This window comes from Lepisosteus oculatus, chromosome 14, assembly GCF_040954835.1.
Source record: "Lepisosteus oculatus isolate fLepOcu1 chromosome 14, fLepOcu1.hap2, whole genome shotgun sequence".
Lineage (NCBI taxonomy): Eukaryota > Metazoa > Chordata > Actinopteri > Semionotiformes > Lepisosteidae > Lepisosteus > Lepisosteus oculatus.
In genome coordinates this window covers 2819557-2842318 of record NC_090709.1, presented here as the reverse complement: position 1 = coordinate 2842318, position 22762 = coordinate 2819557, and the positions used below count along the sequence as shown (strand labels likewise).

General features: G+C 43.7%; 1 long non-coding RNA gene across 5 annotated transcripts; it reads left to right on the top strand.

Moving 5' to 3' along the window:
- Positions 1-3872: 3872 nt before the first annotated feature.
- Positions 3873-22326, top strand: LOC107075998 (uncharacterized). Of its 5 annotated transcripts, none has more exons than XR_011191652.1 (5): positions 3873-4236; positions 4704-5404; positions 5584-7112; positions 7286-7357; positions 22188-22326. It is a non-coding gene; the product is annotated as an uncharacterized lncRNA (long non-coding RNA). The 5 variants fall into 5 exon arrangements; XR_011191651.1 differs by lacking the exon at positions 22188-22326 and having other exon boundaries at positions 4704-5085; positions 5175-5404; positions 7286-7849; XR_011191654.1 differs by lacking the exon at positions 22188-22326 and having other exon boundaries at positions 5584-5870; positions 6107-7112; positions 7286-7849.
- Positions 22327-22762: the final 436 nt, after the last annotated feature.

The window sequence follows — 22762 nt, the reverse complement described above, 5'->3', positions numbered from 1 at the left end:
CCTGAGGTCCTTAGTCTTAGCCCTTTCTCTGCTTCTCTCTCCTGCTGAACACTCAGAACTCAAGACTGCACTAATGAGCCCGGGCCTTTTTCCCGTCTCGCCGCTAGGCATATGGGTCTTTTTCTGCTCTCCTGCTCCCCACGGTTAGTCCCTTTGGACGTCCGTGACAGGCAGCTCTCCATTGTCATCAGGACAGAGCACAGCTGAGGCCCCTGTCTTCACCCCTGAGCCCACAGGGCAACTGAACTGCTGCTCCACACCCCAGACCCCCAGTAACAACACAGCCCCCCACCCTGCCAATCACACACAGCACTGCCTTTTCAGACTGACAGCAGGCGGGATGGCCAATAAGACAGGGCTCTTTCAGTCTTCTCCATATATATCAGAGACACATCACTGTTTCCTCTCCCTGAAGACACTCCCAGCAGCACAGAGGAGAGGAGAGACAGGTGCAGCTCTGTGTCTCACTGGAGGAAACAGAGATACAGATACAAACAACAGGGCTGCAGGAGCTGCAGGGGCAGGAAAGGATCAGATAAAAATAATTTGCACTTTTCTCTGATTTAGACAAGTTATGTAACTTTAAATAATTATCAAGTTATTCAATTTTAGATAGTCTCAGAGACTGAGACTATCTAAAAATACAGTGGAGCTGATACACCCCCAGGCTGAACAGAGTGAGGACACAGCTCACCTCCTCCTCCTTATTATTATTAAAGGTATTAGTAGTTATGCTGTATTACAAAAATCTCCTGTTCAATATAGCAGAGCTCCTGTGTTACAGCTTCACCGTAATAACTGCAGCATTAGGAGCAGCAGAGCAGGAGTCAGTTTCAAATTTGAAAAAGCAACAATATAATGAATTAAAAATAAACAGTCCTTCTTAATACAGCCTAACAGCAGTGATATAAGGCAGAGCTTTACTGGAGCCTCAGGTCAGACTCTGCAGTGAGTCTGAACTTTGCGCTCTTCCAGGACAAGAAGCCAGGCTGTACTGTGAGGCTGTGGGTGTGAGTGTGATGAGGCTGTACAGAGACAGGAGAGCCCACTGTTAAGAGATCTAGTGCTGTATAGGGGGACACAAAAGGAGTCATGTGTTCAAAGCTCCAGTGCTATACAGGGTGGCAGGTCCTCTCCCTACACAGCTCTCTCATAGTGTCTCTCAGGGCTGAACAGGAGGGGCTGTTCCTGTCAGAAAGGAAGCTGACTTTCAGAGCTCCAGTGTCAGTATGAGGAGAAGCCTCTGAACCTGAGTGGCCATGAGCACTGAGAAATGCCTCCTGTCTCCTGTGGTCAAAGTGTGGTTGAACACCTGCACTGTCTTCCTGCTCCTTCTCCTCTCTCTCTCCCTTCCTGTCTCTCTTGCTGTGTGTGCTCTTATCTCTCCATCTCTCTCTCCTCTTCTCTCACTCTGACAATCTGTGCAGAGTATCTGAAGGGGATGTAACATCACTTGGCAAAGGAAAAAAAATTATCAGAAGCAGAATAAAAAAAAAACTCTTCTCAGTCAGCTTCACAGCTCAGACTCACACACAGAGCTCTGGGTCCCTCAGTACTTTACCCAAACTCCTCTTTCCAGAACAAACAGAAGCTCATCTCCATCCTACTCTTTATCCTCACAATCCAGAACCAGATATTCAGACAATCAATGCTGCTACCTGAATAATATCAGACAGAACAGCCTGGACTCAGGTCACATCTCCCCCTTTTCTCCTTCCTCACAGCCTCTTAGAGACAGAGAAGAGCTCCTGGTTCTCCTCTCTGTGAACTGGGCTCAGGGGTCACTGATCTGGCAGCTGTGGGCTCCGTTCCAGGTAAGAAGCAAGAAACTTCTATTAACCCTTTCCAGGACCTCCAGCCCTTCAGTATTACTGCCCTGACTGATTGTCTTTACTGTAAGTCAGACTCCAAACATATTTTAGAAACGTTTTGACAAATAATTGAACAGCAGTCTGATTATGTAATTATTGTAAATATTTTGTACTTATTATTACTTACTTATTTCAACCTCCAAACATCTGTCAGAAATGTTCTGACTCACAATTGAGCAATATGCAATTATTATTACTTATGTAATGAACACCAGTATTGATACTCTGATCAGTGTATTATGATTCTCAGCAGCAGCAGACCAATGGTCGTGTCTACAATAGTGACTAGTTGACCAGTCTGTAGCTCTGAGCAGTGGGACTCAGATCACACAGAAGACCTGTCTGTGTGTGATTCCACACCAGCCCTGGGATTCAGCGTCTCTCACGGAGAGTCTTATAAATATACAGTTAAACAGAATCTGATAACAGTTATATAGATAATTAAATCATCAAATAGGTTGAGTAACTGAGTGCTTGAGTGGAAATAAAACCAGGAGATGCACTTCTACCTCCAGGATCAGGAGTCTAATCCTCCTGGCTTCTATTCTGTGGAGATTCGTGTAAAACGCTTAAAAGCGCTTATTACAGTGACTTGTGCTTTTTCTCTTCTGCTCTACGGGAGTACGCTATACGCTATACAACGCATTAGTCTGTGAAGTAAACTATTTTTTTTGTTTAATGAATTTAATTCCCGTCTGTCGCTGTACTTCTCCAACTGTTATGAATCGCTTCTCTTCACAGCCCGGTGTGTTTTTTTTTGGAGATGTTATATCTGTAAGAAAAGCCCCCCAGGCTCCGGACTGGAGTCTCCTCCAGCGGAGACGCGTCCTGCTCTGTCAGAAAGAGCGCTGTGACGTCACAGACACCAGCCAGAGCGCCGGGATCAGAGAGCGAGACCGCTGGAGGCGCGCAGAGCGCACGGAGAGTTATTGATCACTTATCTATCGACAACCAATGAATTCAACTGAATAATCGATTAACTTCACCGATTGGTGAGTACTGATTCTTTTCTTGACCCTGGTTTAAAAATCTAGAAAACAGTCAATACAGCCTGTATCGATCAATAAGGAATTGTATCCTAGAGCTAGAAAAGTATATTCCTAGTTGATAAATTTGTGTAGGCAACTGTTTACAAATCATAAGTATGGTAACCACAGCAACACGTGCCACATCACTGTGTCCGGCTAGGTCTCGACTTTGTCACAAAGAGTTGCGTGACGTCACGGACAGCAACTAGTACTAATGCTAGTGTATTCATGTTAATATTAGTGTGAGTACAACTTGTAGTTTTAATATTAATGCCAGTGTTCATGTGAGTATTAATGATGATAGCGCTACTGATTTTTTAATGCTAGTATTTATGTTAATATTAGTGATAATTATAGAGTTACTGTTAGAGTATTTACACTAGTCGTCATGTTAATTTTAGTGATAGCATTACTGTTATTAATAGTATTAGTAGTGTAGTAGTAGTTTGTGTCAGTTTTAGTGGTGATGACGATAGTGTAAGTCTTAGTGATAGTGTTACTGTTGTAATGTTAGTGGCATTTGTGTTAGTGTTAGTTATAGTGTATTATTATTAGTGTATTAACAGTGTTAGTGTGTGGGTGTGTGTCTGTTATACATGGGGGTGACCAAACTTGCCCAAACTTATATTTGCCCAAACGTGTTTATTTCTGCTGAAAATACTGTCCCATCAGATCATTAAGGAGACGATTATTATTAATCAAATTATTAATCTATAATTATATATATATATTAAGGAGATATATTTGCTATATATGTACATCCTGACATTTGTATATGTGTGTCTCGCCTCAGGATGCTGAGAGCTGTAAGTCTGTGAGCATGATGTGTCTGTGAAATCTGTCAAAAGTTTGCTCACAGCAGGGTACTGTGATTGCTGGGAGACCAGAGGCAGGGCCTTGTCCTCCTAGAGAAGACCCTCTCAGTTTTCTGTCTGTGCTTTCATGCGGTCTCTGTGCCCCTGTCCCCTCAGGCCAGCCAACAAATCACCAAGCAGGAGACCAAGACCCAGCCATGGGACAGCTCGAAGGGCATGGAGAGGGACAGAGGGACAGGCCATTGACCTCCTCCTTGGACATACCAATACTCCCTCATGTGCACCCTCTAGAGCACCCCCTCACCTACCTGCTGGCACGCCCACTCACCCCAGCCCGGCCCTGGCTGCCCTGTGGCGGCTCAGGGAGGACCTGCGGGTTGAGCTGGAGGGGCTGCTCTAGGTGGAGGAGAGCCGGGTGCGGACCTGGGCTCAGAACACGATGTCCTCTATCCAGCTTGACTACCTGGAGCTGTACGATGAGGTCCTGGCTGAGTTTGGATTGGAGGCTGCTTAGTGGGATTGGTGAGTCCCTGAAACCCCTCCCCCTTGTCCAGCTCGCACTGCAGTACGCAGGGGCTGGGACGACTCTCCTGTCCCCTTCAACTTTCTAAGATACCTCTATCACCCCACTCAACCTGGTCCCCAGGAAATCTTCCAGATCCAAGGGGAGAGAGACAGGAGCTGGGCTGGGACTCCAGCTTGCTGTTATATCAAGTGGTGAAAGACACACTGCTTACAGATCAACACTAGGGGGCATCATAGAGTAGGTGGTGAGACTCTAGGTCATCAATGGCAACAGCGGGGCTCTATTAATAGTGGGGAGACTTTCCAATTCTCCTTAGGCTCTATAAACAGTGGGGTGACCCACCTCCCCCCCTCTTTTGGCTTTAGAGACACCACAGTTCCACCCCTAGGTTGCATCTCCTGTCTGGCGCTGTAGAGGTATGATGATGATGGTTCACTGTCCTTGTTCTCCCTCTGTGGTACAGGAGTTGGTACTGAGTTAGTGGAGTTTCATGGAGGAGATGATAAGAAATTTGACCCAATCCCAAAATTAAAACAGTGAAGACAACAGGCAAAACGACGGGAGCTCTGATAATGGAGGTTTGGTTTGACAGCAGCAGACCTGGTCAGGAGATCTTGCCTGTTTCTCACTCCCCTTATTCCCAGGATTTTCCCTTCCAGAGCGCAGGAATCATGAAGCAGTACGACCACAAGGAGACACTGAAGTCCTAATTCGAAAACACAAAGGTCAGGTGTGACTTCTCCGAGGTGGACAAGTGCTTCCACCAGGTTGCAGCCAACGTCGATGTCGACCTCATCCTGCAGAAATACCTGGGAGACGCTGTGACCGAGATCTGTGAAAAGCAGGTTTATTTTTTCTCTTTGTAGTAGTCTTAGGACAGTCTGACCTGTTGTGGGACTCAGCAGGAACAGGAAGGTCTTCTGTGTGTCTTCAGCCTCCACAGCCCAGGAGGCACATTATCCAGGTGGACGAGGCTTTCAAAGAGAACCAGCTGTCCACCCCTTCCTTTCCTGGACCTCGGCGCCCCTGGGCCCTCCTTCTTCACTCACCTGTGACCCCCCTGAGCTCATTAAACTCCCTGCCGACTGCTCCATGCCGCCCCATCAACCCCCGAAAGAGTCCTCTCCTTTGAGGAACATCAGAGCTCCTGAGATTCAGAAACAGGTGAGATGAACAGAACCTCTGTCCTTGTTTAGAGTCAACTGTACAGACTCTTATTGGACACACTGTACAGACTCACCTGTACAGGATCTTATTACAGTCACAATGCATATACTGAGGGTATATTAAGAATAAGAAGTCAAGAACTGACCCCAGCAGCAAAGACCTGTGTCTGTCTTCAGTGTCCAGGTGCAAAGAGGCGTGCTTTCCAAGTCAGCCCTGAAAAGATGAAGAGGACAACATGTCCACCTCTTCCAATCCTGACACTGCCCCGTCCCAGGTCACTGCCCCACTGTCCAGCCAGCTGCCTGTCCACAGACCCCTCCATCACCTCCCTCCCATCACCTCTCAGTAGAAGACTGAGGTGAAGAAGACTAAGAAGAGGAAGAAGAGGCAGAGGAAGCAGGAGAGTCAGGAAGGTCCGAGTACTAAAGACAAGGCTCCAGAGTTGCTGAAAGTCAGAACACAGGTGCTGAGACACCTAGAGGACCCTGTAGCTCCTGTGATTCTAGGAGAGTTGAGGAGTGAACCTTTACTGTAGTGTCCAGTCAGTGTGTCTGTATGAACCCCTCTCTCTCTCAGTGCAGTGTTAATGTACTGGAGTGTCCAGTCAGTGTGTCTGTATTAACCCCTCTCTCTCAGTACAGTGTTAATGTACTGGAGTGTCCAGTCAGTGTGTCTGTATTAACTCCTCTCTCTAAGCAGGTCAGCTCCTCCCATTCCTTCACCAGGATGCTGTGCTGTTCCAGGGTCGATGAGTTATAAGAACAACACTACAGAGCTGAAGAGAAGGAAGGAGCCACAAGGGGGCAAGAGGACAGCGGCACCAGAGAAAGTCATGAGTGTCTGGGTCAGGAGGCACCGGTCCCTGAACACCCAGGGGGGGATGAGGAGAGGAGGCGGAAGCAGGAAGGGTGGTTGATGGAACGGAGACAGGAGGTGCAGGAGGAGAAGGAGAGGAGGAAGCTGGAGGAGGAGAGGATGAAGGTGGAGGAAAAGAGGAGGAAGGTGTTTGAGAAACAGGAGAGGAGATAGGAGAAGGAGGGGGAGGACAGGAAGAAGGTGCTGGAGAAGGAGAAGAGGAGACGGGAGAAGGAGGAGGAGAGGAGGAAGGTGTTTGAGAAACAGGAGAGGAGACGGGAGAAGGAGGAGGAGCAGAGGAGGAAGACTGAGGAGAAGCTGGAGAGGAGATGCACCAAGGCAGCAGATGCGATGAGGAGGATTGTGGACAAGGAGGAGAGGAGGCGGAGGAGAACAGGAGGGAGCAGCGGAGCAGGAGGTGAGATGGGAGAAGAAGGAGCAGAAGAGGTGGAAGGCCTACGCTCGGGGGCTGGAGAAACGCCTGCAGCAGGAGGAGGAGAGGAGGCAGAAGGAGAAGGAGGAATGGAGGTGAGCTCAGGAGGAGGAGAGGAGGAAGCAGCTGAAGGAGGAGAATAAGAAACGAGCAAAGGAGGAGAAGGAGAGAAGGAGATTTTGGGAAGAGGAGGAGAGGAAACAAGCGAAGGAGAGGAGGAAACTGTTGGAGAAGCAGGAGAAGAAACAAGCAAAAGAGGAGAAGGAGAGGAGGAGAGTTTGTGAAAAGGAGGTAAAGAAACAGATGAAGAAGGAGGAGGAAAGGAGGAGAGTTTTGGAGAAGCAACGATTGAAGGAGAAGATGGAGAGGAGGAGAGTTTTGGAAAAAGAGTGTGCCCCAGAGTCCAGACGCTGTCAGGTGAGTTATTGTAAATAAGATGCAGGAGTACACCCTGTACCAACCTGGATTAACCTTTGTCATTAGTTTCAACCTAATTTCACACCAGGAAATAAATACTGACTGGGAGAGAAGAGGTATCTGACAGGCCAATCTGTGTCAGAGCCATTACTGACCTGCTCGTCTGTTCACAGGGAGACTCCTCTCTGATGAGACGCCCTCTGGATACAGAGATGCAGTGGACAGTGAGGGAGACCCCACTTCAGGTAAAGGGGACTACAGACAGGGGACTCAGTGTGGGTGAGGTAGTTCAGGGATGGGATCCACATTGACACTGTGACCTGAGTCCTGAGACATGAGTCCACTGCACTCCACTGTTTCCACACTGACACTGTCTGTGACCTGAGTCCACTTCACTCCACTGTTTCCACACTGATACTGTGACCTGAGTCCACTTCACTCCACTGTTTCCACACTGACACTGTGACCTGAGTCCACTTCACTCCATTGTTTCCACACTCTCCTCAATGTCTGTATCTGCACCTTGTGTTCTACAAAAGGGAGGCTTGAACATCCCATTTCTTTTCCAAATTCTTTCTACAATTTGATGTTTCAGAAATAAGAAATGAAGCCATTCATTGATGTAAATTCTGAATGTAACAGTTTTGATGGGAACACTTTTTTATACATTTTATTGAAGTTTTTTTGCAACAAACTTTTTAGAACCATTTTATATGTGCTTATAATGTCTAATTTATGATATTAAAACTATCAATTAAAAATGAAGGAGCTCTTGGCAACTCACAATGAAAATATCAACCCCAAGGGAAAGGGAAACTTAAATGTTTGTTATCAATATGTATACATTGAACCACACAAAGGAGAAAAGCCACTGTGGACAAATCCAGACACAACATGAGACATCCTGAGTGTTATGTACATTTCCCTACAAATCAAGAGAAATTATGGGTCCTTGTCCTGCAAGAAGGGACGGCTTGTTGAAATATACAGCATCTCTAGACCTAGAACTGCAGAAATGTTATAGCTACAGACAGTTACAAAGGCATCTGGGTTCAAATGACAGGAAAGATGAAAGTTCAAACAATACACACTTTGACAGGTGTGACAAAATGACATTAGAAAACTCATGATCAAGAAATTCACTTCCTCAAATGATATCACAATGTTTTTGGGCTGTGGGAGGAAACTGCAGCACCTGGCGGAAACTCCAAACAAACATGGGGAGAACATACAAACTCCACACAGATAGAACAACAGGTCTGCATGGTAGCATTGTTAACCACAGTGTCACCTGTAAAATAAGTATACTTCCAAAACAGCAGCATATAGTTTAAAACAATATTCTATAAACTTTCAGTCTGGATCTTTAAAAATTCATATAATATTTTGTCTGCTGAAAATGTTAGGCTGCCTGCTTTTAGGGGGGGGGGGATATATTTTTTTTCAAATTTACATGTAGTTATTAAAATAACATATTTCCACATAAATACAATTATAATAAAATATACAAAAAAGCCTTATTTTCTTTAATGATGAGTTCTACAATACTGATACAATATTGTACAAAATGGTAGGATCTGAAGAATCGCCAGAGCACAATGTATCAATTTGGGTGACACTAACAGAAGAGGGACACAACATGGAAATCCACAAGGTTGATTTTCAACAACAAAAATGTGCTGGAAAATAATTTGACAAGGAGGAAACCTTACATGCATGGATACCAGTATTTCCCCAGTAGGTTAAAATGCAGAACAGTAAGACAGAAGGTCAGTGTCACTTGATATTGCATCACAGAGGCTGATCTCTTCTACATCATATCCACCACTTCCAGAAACCCAGTACACATAAATGTGAGGGTTTCAATTCAAAGAGGGAAAAACAAATTCACTAAATTACATTTTATGCTGCACAAAGAACCTCACATGTATGTGATCAGGTAGCTCAGTTGGATCGATTGTCGTGCTAATAATTCCACGGTGTCAAGGCGGGGCTGACTGTGTGGGATTGGGATCCTATGCGGTGCTCTTCGGTAGCCTAAGCGATAGCCGAAGGTGTAGACGAGGAAGCAGGCGCGGTTCAGAATCCGGGAAGGTGTTGTAGTAGCTTTGATGTTGAATCAGAAGGCAAAGGCATAGTCGAGGAAGCAGGCAGGTTCGGTATCCAAGAGAGCGTAGTAAGGGCGTAGGTACAAAGTCAGAAGGCAAAGGTGTAGTCGAAGAACAGCAGGGTCAAGATCCAGGAGTAACACAGTAGAGTCGCAGAATGAGTAAGTAGAAACGAAGCTCCGGGAGAAAATCTCAATCGTGAGCACTGAAAGAGGGTCTGGTGAGGGTTTAAATAGAGGAGAGATTGGTACATGCACGTTTGGTATGGGATGAGCTTGTGGGAATGCAGGTGCGCTTGCCTGCATGAGAGCAATTCATGACACACGGTTGTAAGTTTGATCCCTTACAGGCCAGAAGATCTCCTTATCTTTTGCCAAAACCATTTGATCTTTCAGTCCATGGTAAAATATATTGTGTTGAAAAGATGCCACAAACTGTAGACAAATGAGAGGGCTGCAGGTGAAGAGAAAGCATTCAAAGTTTCTTATGTGGAGCTAAAATAAAGTGTCACCATTTGCATATGTGAGGCTTCCAAATCAGCTCTCTGTAAAGACTGTCAAATCCAGCCTTAGAAGTCTTAGAACCTGATGATTGGTTCATTACCTAAGTGAAGATAACCAATTAGAGAACTTAGATATTTCTATTAGTATTATTTTAAAATACTAATAGCTGCTATTTACAGCATATTTTACACAAGGGTTTCCCTAAAACAAATGGCTGTAAGAATGATAAGAAAAGACATACAGAAGGTAATGAGAAGTTAATTGTATTCTAATAAAAGAAATATTATAAAATTTTCCCCCATACCACCTTTACTGTGACTTTGCAGGTCACATATTCTTTATTAAAATAATCTTTCATACACGATCAATACCCACTCCGGAAAAATATCAGAAAGCAATGGCCTGTGTCTAAGGAAATTCATGCAGTACAGGAGTGACATTATCACACAGACGACATACTCTGTTGGCTGTTTTTGTTAGTGTGGGAATGCAGGTCCTTGCAATAAGAGAAAAGAAGAACAGTGTAAAGACCACACAGCCTCACCATTCCGTGCGTGATGCAAGCAAAGTGTAGTCCCTGTCTTTATAGCGCACTTGTTAGACACTTAGCTGGCACCTAGAGTACTGCAGGGTCTGTTTACTGAGACTCAGTGGGTGTTCGACATCAGGACTGATCAGATCCTCAATCAAGCAAACTCAATAAGCAAGAAGCAGAAGTTTTAGATCTCTGCACACAAGATGACAGCGCAGTATTAGAATCAGTGTTTTCTTGACTGATTTAAACTCATTCTCAGGGGTCCTGATAACTTTGAAGCAGAGGAAAAGCAACACAGAAAGTACCCAACTCAATGAGCGAGCACGTTGTTGGCTCTTGCTCTTAAAGCAAGGAGTTGTATTTTTCTCTCATTAATCATTATTAACCATTAACAGCTAGAACAGCTGGTCACATTCGTAATAATGTCACTTCTGCACTTCAGAAGCATTGGAATAAGAGGGTCTTGAGGAAAAGAAGAGTCCAGTTTGTGATTCGGGCTGAAAAATGAAAGCAGCGTGTTAGACATGGACGCTACAGAAAGGAACAAATGACACTGTGGAACAAACTGCTAAAACTTGGTATTAAACCAGGTAAACTTAATATCTTCAATTTAACAGTCTTCCAGCTGAGCTATTTCAACTCTATGGAGAGTATCTCCTCCAGGATCTCAGCCTCTTGCAGTAGCCTTCCACTGTTCCAGCATGAGTGCACAAAGAGGAGTGGTGGAGTGTTACTGCAACATCATTCAGAAGGGATGTGATCCAGCTCAGCTCTCTGAGGTCTGTCAGATACAGTGCCTTGCGAAAGTATTCGGCCCCCTTGAACTTTTCAACCTTTTGCCACATTTCAGGCTTCAAACATAAAGATATACATTTTTTATTTTATGTGAAGAATCACCAACAAGTGGGACACAATTGTGAAGTGGAACGAAATCTATTGGATTTTTGAAACTTTTTTAACTAATAAAAAAATGAAAAGTGGGGCGTGCAAAATTATTCGGCCCCCTTGCGTTAATACTTTGTAGAGCCACCTTTTGCTGCGATTACAGCTGCAAGTCGCTTGGGGTATGTCTCTATCAGTTTTGCACATCGAGAGACTGAAATTCTTGCCCATTCTTCCTTGCAAAACAGCTCGAGCTCAATGAGGTTGGATGGAGAGCGTTTGTGAACAGCAGTTTTCAGCTCTTTCCACAGATTCTCGATTGGATTCAGGTCTGGACTTTGACTTGGCCATTCAAACACCTGGATACGTTTATTTGTGAACCATTCCTTTGTAGATTTTGCTGTATGTTTGGGATCATTGTCTTGTTGGAAGATAAATCTCCGTCCCAGTTTCAGGTCTTTTGCAGACTCCAACAGGTTTTCATCCAGAATGGTCCTGTATTTGGCTGCATCCATCTTCCCCTCAATTTTAACCATCTTCCCTGTCCCTGCTGAAGAAAAGCAGGCCCAAACCATGATGCTGCCACCACCATGTTTGACAGTGGGGATGGTGTGTTGAGGGTGATGAGCTGTGTTGCTTTTAAGCCAAACATATCGTTTTGCATTGTGGCCAAAAAGTTCGATTTTGGTTTCATCTGACCAGAGCACCTTCTTCCACATGTTTGGGGTGTCTCCCAGGTGGCTTGTGGCAAACGTTAGACGAGACTTTTTATGGATATCTTTGAGAAATGGCTTTCTTCTTGCCACTCTTCCATAAAGGCCAGATTTGTGCAGTGTAAGACTGATTGTTGTCCTATGGACAGACTCTCCCACCTCAGCTGTAGTTCTCTGCAGTTCATCCAGAGTGATCATGGGCCTCTTGGCTGCATCTCTGATCAGTCTTCTCCTTGTCTGAGCTGAAAGTTTAGAGGGACGGCCAGGTCTTGGTAGATTTGCAGTGGTCTGATACTCCTTCCATTTCAAGATGATTGCTTGCACAGTGCTCCTTGGGATGTTTGAAGCTTGGGAAATCTTTTTGTATCCAAATCCGGCTTTAAACTTCTCCACAACAGTATTACGGACCTGCCTGGTGTGTTCCTTGGTCTTCATGATGCTCTCTGCGCTTTCAACAGAACCTTGAGACTATCACAGAGCAGGTGCATTTATACAGAGACTTGATTACACACAGGTGGATTCTATTTATCACCATCAGTCATTTAGGACAACATTGGATCATTCAGAGATCCTCGCTGAACTTCTGGAGTGAGTTTGCTGCACTGAAAGTAAAGGGGCCGAATAATTTTGCACGCCCCACTTTTCATTTTTTTATTAGTTAAAAAAGTTTCAAAAATCCAATAGATTTCGTTCCACTTCACAATTGTGTCCCACTTGTTGGTGATTCTTCACATAAAATAAAAAATTTATATCTTTATGTTTGAAGCCTGAAATGTGGCAAAAGGTTGAAAAGTTCAAGGGGGCCGAATACTTTCGCAAGGCACTGTACATCTACCTCACATGGATTCCATCTTCCGAGTGAAGTCCTGTGATGCGTCTGTCTTTGGGCTCAGACGTGCACCACATCAACCTCGCTTTGCCTGCTGGGTGATGAGTAAAGTAGGGACAGCTTCTTCAGCCTGAAGGAGGGATTTGCATTTCGACAGCAGTATCTACTTGAACAGTAGCTTCAATGACCTGATTTTATCAGGTGGCTTTGAAAAGCATCAGAAGGACGTTTTTCTGAGTCTCACAGTTCAACTCTCCATTCAACACTGAACAACACTTAAACACTGAAATGGTTTGTCAGCTCCGCAGTTGTCTTTTCAGCTTCGATATAAAATCACAGCACTCTTAAACAGTGTGGCCAGGAAATAATTAACGTCTGTCTTGGCAAAACAGATCTCCAAATGACTAAGTAAGATCCTGCCACGGTATGAGGTCAGTGTGTTTGCTTTACTCAATTGTAAAGTGATTCCCCAAAAAGAAGCTTGTGATCAAGGTAGGAAGTACTTTTTGAATGCACTGAAAAACTGACTGACCACACGTTGTATCCTGTGGAAATATAAGAAATTATAAGGAAAAAAAAGTCGCATTCAAACTTCATGTCACTCTGAGCAAATTTATTGCCTATTTTTACATCGTTTTATACACCACCACACATGGAACAAAAGCACTGCTTAAGAGTGTCCTGAACCGATGGACAATTGTGCGTACATTTGTACAATGTACAATTGATGTACATTCCATCACATCACATCTTTTACAGAGAAAAAGGATAATGAAACACTTATTAGCAAGTGTGTTAGTGGTTTAGTGAGTAATTTCAATTATATGAAGCTTTATGATTTCAATACGTAAATACGTTAACTCAGTCAATTAAATAAAAACTTTGAATGAGCATTACGCAAAATAACAAGCTTGCGTCGTAAGTGCTTTGGTATAATAATGGTGAACATAGCTGCCTTCCAAACAGTGAATCCTGGTGCGATTCCTACCTGACGCATTGATAAACTTATTCCAATGAATAATTGACTGATATAAAAAACTCTTGAAGCGTGTAGCCTAGGGAAGAGGCACTGTTTGAGTGGACTGTGAAAATGCACTGTCGGGCTCCGTGCAGTTCCAGTAGAGCAATCGGTTAGCAGCGGTACTCATACCGCAGACGGCAGCGGAGTCATGCCGGCATTGTGAGATCGAGCTTCACCTATCGCACAATGGCTATGTTTTCAGCTAAGAAAACTTCCTGTTGACTTTAAGTTGGTCTTTGTGTTGCTTTTTCTGCTTGATGGAGCTGTATTAATTCAGGCAGACATGCTTCCACGGCAAGTTATTTTATTGCTGCTCACAAACCAACATACTGCAGACACCTCTGATACTGTCACTGCTTGTGGGCCAAGTGTTCCTGTTGTACTGAACTTCACAAGGGTGAGATTTACACCCACGCTTGCAAAGCACAATGGATTAGTAGTCCATCACCTTAACCACTCCACCATCTCGTCACGGAAGTTAGCCTCTCGACATGAGTTAGCGCTCAAGATGGTCGTCTTTCCTCTACTCAAGGATCATTTTCCTCTTCCACCTGTGATTTCACCAATTTTCTTGAAGATGTCAAACATAAAAAGCATGTTGAGCTCCTTGGACATGAAATTACCAGATAAAAGCCATTTCTCATCACTTGCTCAGCGAGCAGGCTCAGCGCACACAGAACGCAGGTGTCTCAGAGCGGTGTGTCCAAGTGGCTGTAAAAGGATAGCGCTCTGCCAGTGCTGTGGCTTAGCTGGTTAACGCATGTGTCTCATAAAGAAAAGATTCTGGGTTCAAGACTTCTTCTGTTGCCATGCAGAGTTTGTTGTCATGGACAGCAACAGGTGTCTGCCTTAACTTTAATGGAAGTGTTCATTTCTGGAACAACTTGTTTTTTCAAAAAAGCCACACATATTGCGGTAGATAGAATACTAATCTTCCCTGTTGGTGCAGAATAATTAGTGCCAGCTGGCAAGAAAATGACAATGATATTTTTTTGTCTTTAGCCTAAAACCTGTGAATGTAGAAGAAAAGATTATGTATGTCAGTTTTTATGGCACTGTGGGCGTGTTCTTCAGTCAACCACAACGTCCGTAATTCAAACACACCTAAAGACAAACATCAAATTAGATTTGACCTAAATACTATCTATTCTATATGTGATTAGGCTTCTTTCCACATCCTGATATATGCAGAGAATACAAGCTTTTGGCAAGAGTGAATATAAATATAAACATAAATAATATTCAATATATTGCAATTTTGTTGTATTTTAACAAATATTTTAGCTGGGGATCCTCAAATCACGAGTGTAGAAAAGAGCACCATTAAACACTGTCGTGAGTGCAGAACATGTGATAAAAGTGTTCTTTAAACAAAAAGTGAAAATACTGTATTTGTCTTTCACTTAGACTTTCATCGAAAGCTCAGTAAACGATAAAGCAGAGGCTTGTGTTCTGCATTCTGATCTGATCTGATTGTCTTGCTTTGACCTTTAAATTGTACACTGCGTTGACACTTCACTCTTCCTAACACAATTAAAGAGCTGCAGGCAAACGTACCTCTCAGGAGTTTAGTTCAGTGGTAGAGCACTTGCATCACATGTATAAGGCTTTGTTTTCTATCGCCACTCTGGATTTCTTTTTAAACGCGACATCTTATCTGTGATTATCTTTCGTGTGAGGTCCCCCGTGTGTGAATTTCAGCATGACACATAAAACCGTTTGAGATGCTTTTTTTAAAAAAGATCAAATGAAAGACCTAGTAGCTAAATACAAGTAGAAAACCCGTGAATCTAATTGAGAAAATTTGGACTGGAGCGATGTATAGTATTGTAACGCTCCGGGGTTCAGGCGGGCACCTTCGCCATTGCCACTTAAGTTGGCCCTCCACTGTTGGGAACTCAAACCCCCGACCGCCAGCATAGCTCAACAGGGACCCAGGCGCTTGAGCTTAAGTGCAATCTCCCTTTAGCTCAACGGGCTGGGTCCCTGTTGACTGATGCTGGAGGCCTGGGTTTGAGTCCCTGACAGTGGGGGGCTGACCTGATGTGGTGGTGGCAAGGATGCCCATGTGAACCCTGGAGCGTTACATTGGTGTTAGAGGTGGGATGGGATAGCCCTTCACTGAGGTTGGCGAGTTAAGCGGGGGAGAGTGTAATGCATACGGCCACCATTGAGTGTGTAAGAGCTGGCTTACCAAAGCGGTGATGTCACTGCCCTTCCCTGTAATAGCAGGGCCACAGCCGCTGGACTAAAGGGAGATTGTTCTTTAGCTCAACATTCTGGGTCCCTGTTCAGTGATGCTGGAGGCCTGGGTTTGAGTCCCTGGTGGTGGAGGGCCGACCTGATGCGGTGGTGGTGAGGGTGCCCACGTGAACACCGGAGTGTTACAGATTTGAACTCTGTCTGTTCCTGTTTAGTTTACCAAGACTTTCCTTTATGTAAGTCGTCAATTGTCTTGTAGAAATCTTTGTATTAAGAAGAAAAGAACTATCAGTAGTATTTATTAATCCTTCTGTTGTTCTAGCATAATCTTCCCTACTTTTGAGTTGACAAAACAACAGGTGCATTCAACACACCAGTCTCCACTGCATGTCAGGATGGCTGAGTGGTCTTAAGTGATAGACTCAATGACTCAATCATGTGTAGTGACAGTTTAATTTTGTTCACAACACGGATTTCCCTTCATGTTCATTAAGATGTGTAATTTGTATGTTGGTTGTATGAGAACAGTTTCTTCAAAAGTCCCATCAATTAACAGTGGAGAGCTAGCCGACGTACACCTTCATGAAGACTCTCTTTAAGGCGATTCCTCTTGAACAGTCTCTTGAACAAAACTGAGTCATATTTTTATAATAGTTTAGCTCAAGATGCAACTGGAGTATAAATGAATTATCCCCCACCCCATTCCAAGATAAATCTCCATGTGTGAATCTTATTTTTCTTGATGTTGGTCATTATTGGAAATGCCCGGTGATATCGCCTCAGGTACTCAGTTGTTACGTGCTGTAATTCGATACATGCAAAGCATTTGTATTCCCTCCAAGTATCGATAAGGTCAATGCTCCAATATTATCTGGTCTCACCTCGTATGTTGAGGATTCCTGGTTTTCATTTAAAAATGAGCAGTGCAAACACTTTAAAAAAACACTGAATGCAACACGTGTGATGAAAGAAATCTCCTGTTTCCCCCTTTTGTCTGACATTGGAATTTTTGAGTTCGACCGCCTGGTGCGTCTTTTTTGGACGCATAATGTTTAAATACTAAAAGAAGAAAAGACATATCTGATTACCAAAATATAGAGAAAGTGCTTGTGTTTTCAACGTTATATGAGCTGTGATGTACCAGACATATCTGTTATTATAAAAATACTATAATTACTACAGGAGTTTATTAGCCTATCTGACACAGTCTCAAGTAATACAAACCTACTGTACTACTTTACTGCACTTCTCCAGGAACCAGTTTAGCCTGGACAGTTGAGCTACTTGGACATGAATAGTGCCAGATAAAAGCCATTTCTCATTATTTCTCTTCATGTCGGTCATGCTATTGTAAAGGAGGCAACTTGCTTGGTGAGCAGACTCAGTGCGCACCGAACACAGGTGTCTCAGAGCGGTGGGCCCAAGTGGCTGTTAAAGGAAAGCAAGCTACAGGTGCTCTGGTTCAGTTGGTTAAAGCACCTGTCTCGTAAACAGGAGACCCTGGGTCTGAATCTCAGCTATGTCTTTCTTTCTGTCTTATACAGAATCCATTATTATGGACAGCAACATACGGCTTCATTTCCTTTATGGAACAGCTTGGTTTAAACAAAATCATATAGCTTCCAAAGATGAAAATCGAGCGAGGTTTTTTTTTCACTTAAAACTTTTAAATGGGAAAAAAACTATGTGTCAGAGTCTCTGGGGCGCAATTGGCTACTGCGTTCTGCTGTTAACCAAAAGGTTTATGGTTTGAGCCCACCCAGGAACCACCCTCTTAAAAGAGTAAACATCATCTATTGACATATACAGATATAACATCACAATTATGATATTTGCAGCAATCTCTAGCGTTTACACGTGCAGAATTGTAAGAAGTAACAATTGAGTACCAGAGTCAACATTACCGGTAATTTCCAATAATTACCGACATCAGCAACCTCCAAGAAAATCATATTCACCCTTGGAATTTTCTGTTCTAATGGGTGGCAGGATAATTTATACTCCCGTTGCATCCTCAGCTAAAGTATTTTAAAAATGCAATTCAAAATTGTTTGAGAACTAGACAAGCAAAAACGACATATCGCCGGCATTATTAGGTTAGTGCTGTGGAGTGTATTTTAATATGTTGGTATATTTACCTTAACTTTCATATAAATATTAATACTGTTTGACATGTTGTGATTTTGTTGTATTTTAAAATATTTTATATGTGGATGCAAGGGGAGTATAATATCTTGTGAAACATTCAAGACAATTGTAAAAGAGGCCGGTTTTGAATAAAATTGGCGATCAAAAGAAAACCACAATTTGCATGGCATTAGGGTCTATATCCCTCGATATTGAAATTCAGATGAAGAATTTGAAGAAAATATGAAAGATGCAACAGTAATATCAGAGAATAATCCATTTATTCTGGAACGAAGAAAAGGTAGGTATAATGGATGTAGCAATAATGAAAGTAAATCAAAGAGACATTTTACTTTCACTTGCAATTGATACTTATGAGCGCTGCTCTGTAGTAACATGAAGCTCATCTGTCCTTGCTTTTTGTCGTTCGTTTTTTGTCTTGTGTTTTTTTTTCCTTTCTTCTACTTTTTTTTGCATATCACTCATTTTTATTTGATGCTCTTAATTGCAAAATGAGCAGCAAATTCAAGATGATTAAACTCGCGGTGCTCGCTTTGCTGTTGCTGCTCTCTGTAGACTACCTGGCCCTATCTCTTAATTCCTCTTATCCTTAGGGTTCAACCATTTCCAATGAATGATTTAGGGAATCGAAAAAATCATTTTAAAATCTACAACAACTCATATGAAAAGAAGTTGGGTAAAGTCTCTTCGTTGTAACAACTATGTCAAAACTATTCAGGTACATCACTTGACTGGTTTGTATCCAGTTATGTGCATTGGGGAAGAAAGGGAAACATATGTAGATTTTAATAGGTTTTAGGAATCAGGAAATTTATTTTTACAAGTTGCTGCTTTGAGCAAAATCTTCAGGGGGTTTGTTTTTTCTGCTGGTGACCTAGAACAGAGAGACTCTGTACCAGTTCACAGAAATGTCCGGTAGTTTTCTCTGTTTCTGCAATTTAAAAAGGATGTTCGAAGGTTATAAAGGGGAGTTTATTTTTTCGCTGGGGGGTATGAAGGCAGTGTAGCGAGGCGGTGGTGTGTGAAGGGAGGAGACACGCAGAATGAAGCGCAGAGCAATGAGCCGCACCTGCTGCGCGCTGAGTCCTGTCCTATATAACCGCTGAGCCCGGACACAAAGAGTCTCCAGCCAGCGTTGGAGAATTACACTTCATTCTGAGTGGCAGGGAGAGCGTTTTGGCCAGAGGAGAGAGAGATATAAGCACTATCTGCTGTATTTAACTGCAGCTGAATCTTGGTTTCAGAAAGATTGAGCTTGAGAGGTTCTAATCTTCTCTTGTTGCGGAAGTTAAGGGGTATTGGTGTGAAAACAGTAGATTGGGTCTGACGGTGCATGTTATTGACCTTTTTCAAGGAAAGTGTACAGGTTTATATACTCGGGGCACCCTCAGAGGCTACGTGAGTTGAGGAAATAGTGCCCCCTTGTGGTGCATCAAGTATACACCACTGATTAGAACCATCTTCTTCAAAAATCACAGAACTGGAATTTGGGCAAGAGCAAATAATGGACTGTTGGAATTTATGGAGTGGGGTAGAATTGCAGGAGAAACTGGGAGAGGATTGTGGTTCAGGAGGTCTAGACCTCTACAGGAGGTCCAGCACATTCTCTGTTTCATCTCTTGTTACCACACCTTCCAAAGACAACAGTCCAGTCCAGGCTGGAGTGTCACAGACTGCTCTGTCAGAGACAGTGAGAGGCTTTTCTTTTGTCTCTTGTCCTGCCAGGGTGTAAGAGATGGTGATCCCTAAGTACAGGAAATTTTACCTTTTGTAGCTGATTACACCACCTGGCAATATTGAGGGGTGCTGGGGACCGTCAGTGTGCCCACAGTCTCACAGAGACACCGACCAGTTGAAACAAACCTGCAGTCAGCACAGCACTGACCCCTGTTGTATCACCCAAGTCTTCACTGTGAGACAAGGATTAATCCAGCTCAGTCTGCCATTTCTTGTCCAGATTCCTGTGTTACAAAATATTAATGAGGACCCTATGCAGAATAATCAGGACGAACTTCAGAGGCATAGTCGATTAAACAGTCTGAGGTCTAAAAGCCGAAGGCAAACAAGCTGGTGCAAAAGTACAAAATCAGAAGTGGAGCCGTGAGGAAGCTGAGAGTCTAAGCCAGAACAATAATCAAAACAAAACCAGAAGACGTAGTCGGAGAACAAACCAGGGTCAGGAAGCCAAAAAACCAAGACATAATTAATCACAGGAAGACGGGAAAGCTAATACTGAGCACTGGGGAGAGTGTGAAGCAACATTAAGTAGGAATGCTAAATCCTACGGGGGTGTGGTGTAACAGCCTGCTGTAAGATCACTGGATCAGTTAGCTGCCAGACATGGGATAAGAATATATTCAGCCCATCTAGCCTGTCACTCCCTCACCTCTCACTCTGGGGATAATCTCCTCAGGAGGAGGATGGGCCTCTGTACTCTGCAGACTCTTATGTCGGGACAGACGGGTTTAGAGATGAAGACAGGTACAGGAACTAACCTGTCAGTACCTGAGCAGGCTGTCTCTCCAGTGTCACTGACAGATAGATACTTTATTGATCCCGTGAGGGAAATTGCAGTGCAACAGCATCTTAACATAGTCAACACAGCACAGTGTAACAAATTATACAATTATAATACAATACAATCAGTACAGTCAGTGAGAAGTGCACTATGAAGAATTACTCACAGTCCAGAACATACAAAAAACAAACACAAAAAGTTGTATTGTGCAATACATTTTTATTTATATTGTGCAAGTCCCTGGCATATATTGCACAAAAACAGTTATAAACGGGAAAGCCAGATGTAGCAGAAAGTTTACTGTTTAGTCCAAAAACAGGTCAATGTCAATGTTCCCCTGTCCAGATGCAAAGTGGATGCCAAAGTCTTATGGCAGAAGGAAAGAATGACCTCCTGTAGTGTTCCCTATCGCCCCGCGGATGGATCAGCCTATTGCTTAATGTGCTCTTCATTTCCACAAGCGTGTCATAGAGGGGATGGGAGACGTTGTCCATGATGGCCTCTAGTTTGGACACCATTCTCCTCTTAGCCACTACCTCCAGGGGGGTCCAGGTCAGACCCAATGACAGAGCTTGCTCTCCTGATGAGCTTGTTCAGCCTCTTAGAATCCCCTGCTCTAATCCCAGAGCTCCAGCATACCACCCCGTAGAAAATAGTGCTTGCCACAACCGACTGATAGAACATATGTAGCATCTTGCTACATACATTGAAGGACCTGAGCCTCCTCAAGAGGTAAAGTCGGCTCTGACCCTTCTTGTAGATGGCCTCGGTGTTCTTAGACCATTCCAGCCTATTGTCAATGTGCACTCAAAGGTACATGTATGAGTCCACTATCTCCATGCCACTCCCATCGATGTAGACAGGAGTAGGTTGGACCCTTTTCCTCCTGAAATCTATCACCAGCTCTTCGTCTTTCCACATTCAATTGCAGGTGGTTCTCCACACATCACTCCACAAAGCTGCTGACATCCCACAATTGCAGAGTCGTCTTAGAACTTCTGCAGATGGCACGACTTTGAGTTCTATTTAAAGTCCAAAGTATAGCAATGCAATTCTCTTGTTTTGTTGATGTTACCCTATTTCAGCCCAGAAAACAATGTAATTGTTAGAGGAATCAGGAGCTCCTCTGTTTGCTTCTTCTTAGTCTCCTCTATCACACCATCTTTTGGAGAGGATAGCCCCGGCATCCAGCTGCCCCAAAAACACAGAACCAACGTGCTTCTGCCTCCCTCCACTATTTCTGTGAAAATTAGATTCTTCAGAAAGGGAGGGGCAGCTTGTGCTCCACTCCTTCCTGTGGTCCCTCTGTACCAAGAGCAGCAGAAGCTCCTCTCTCCTCATCAAGGCCTCAAGGCTGCAGTACTGGCAGCTATTCCACAGTCCTGGTTTCCCAGCCAGGTGTAGCTCTTGTCTTTTTGAAGAGGCTCTACTGACTGCACAGGCTTCTACACCATAGAGCTTCCCTATAGAGAGAGTGGAGAGTCAGACACCAGCCTGCACCAGTACTGCCCCCTACATGGTGGGAGAAGTAGCTCACTGTGCATTAGCACTGTTTTCTGTTAACATATGTGTGAACTGAGAGAATTGTGGCTTGTTAATACTATGCTTTGCTCCAGGGTCTCTACCAGATCTACCAGATGCCACAGCAGAGAGCTGCCCTCCAGTGGCAGAGACACCTGCTAACACATCCTAGAAATCATCACAGTCACAGGTTTTCTTTTGCTATGCATTTACTCTTAGAAATTAAAATGAAAAGGGCAAGTTTCTCAAATATGTCGTTTAAATCTTTTATAGCCTTTATTTATGCCTGATCCATGTTTTGTTCAAGTGGAAGGTAGTTAATGATGTCTGAATTTTCTGGTTGTTTAGTGCTCTGGTACCCCTGTTGAGAGCTGCCAGGCTTTGCCTCTCTTGCTGATGATTGTGTATGTCTTGCCTACAACTGTGTGCCAGGTGTTCAGGTGCTCAGTAAAAAAAAGAGCAGACCTTTTTTGCTTTATTTGTGTTAGTTGTGGTATTTTGAGGCTTTGGTGGGGGTCAACCCCAGACTGCTGTACAGTATATCTGTAGTTCAGTCCCCAAATTTGACTGAACTGAAAGAGGGGAATTGGCTCAGAACTGTTGTACAGTGCCCTTTGTCCAAAACTCATTTTAGTTTAATCAGACTGACTGGTCCCACCTCCTTATTTTC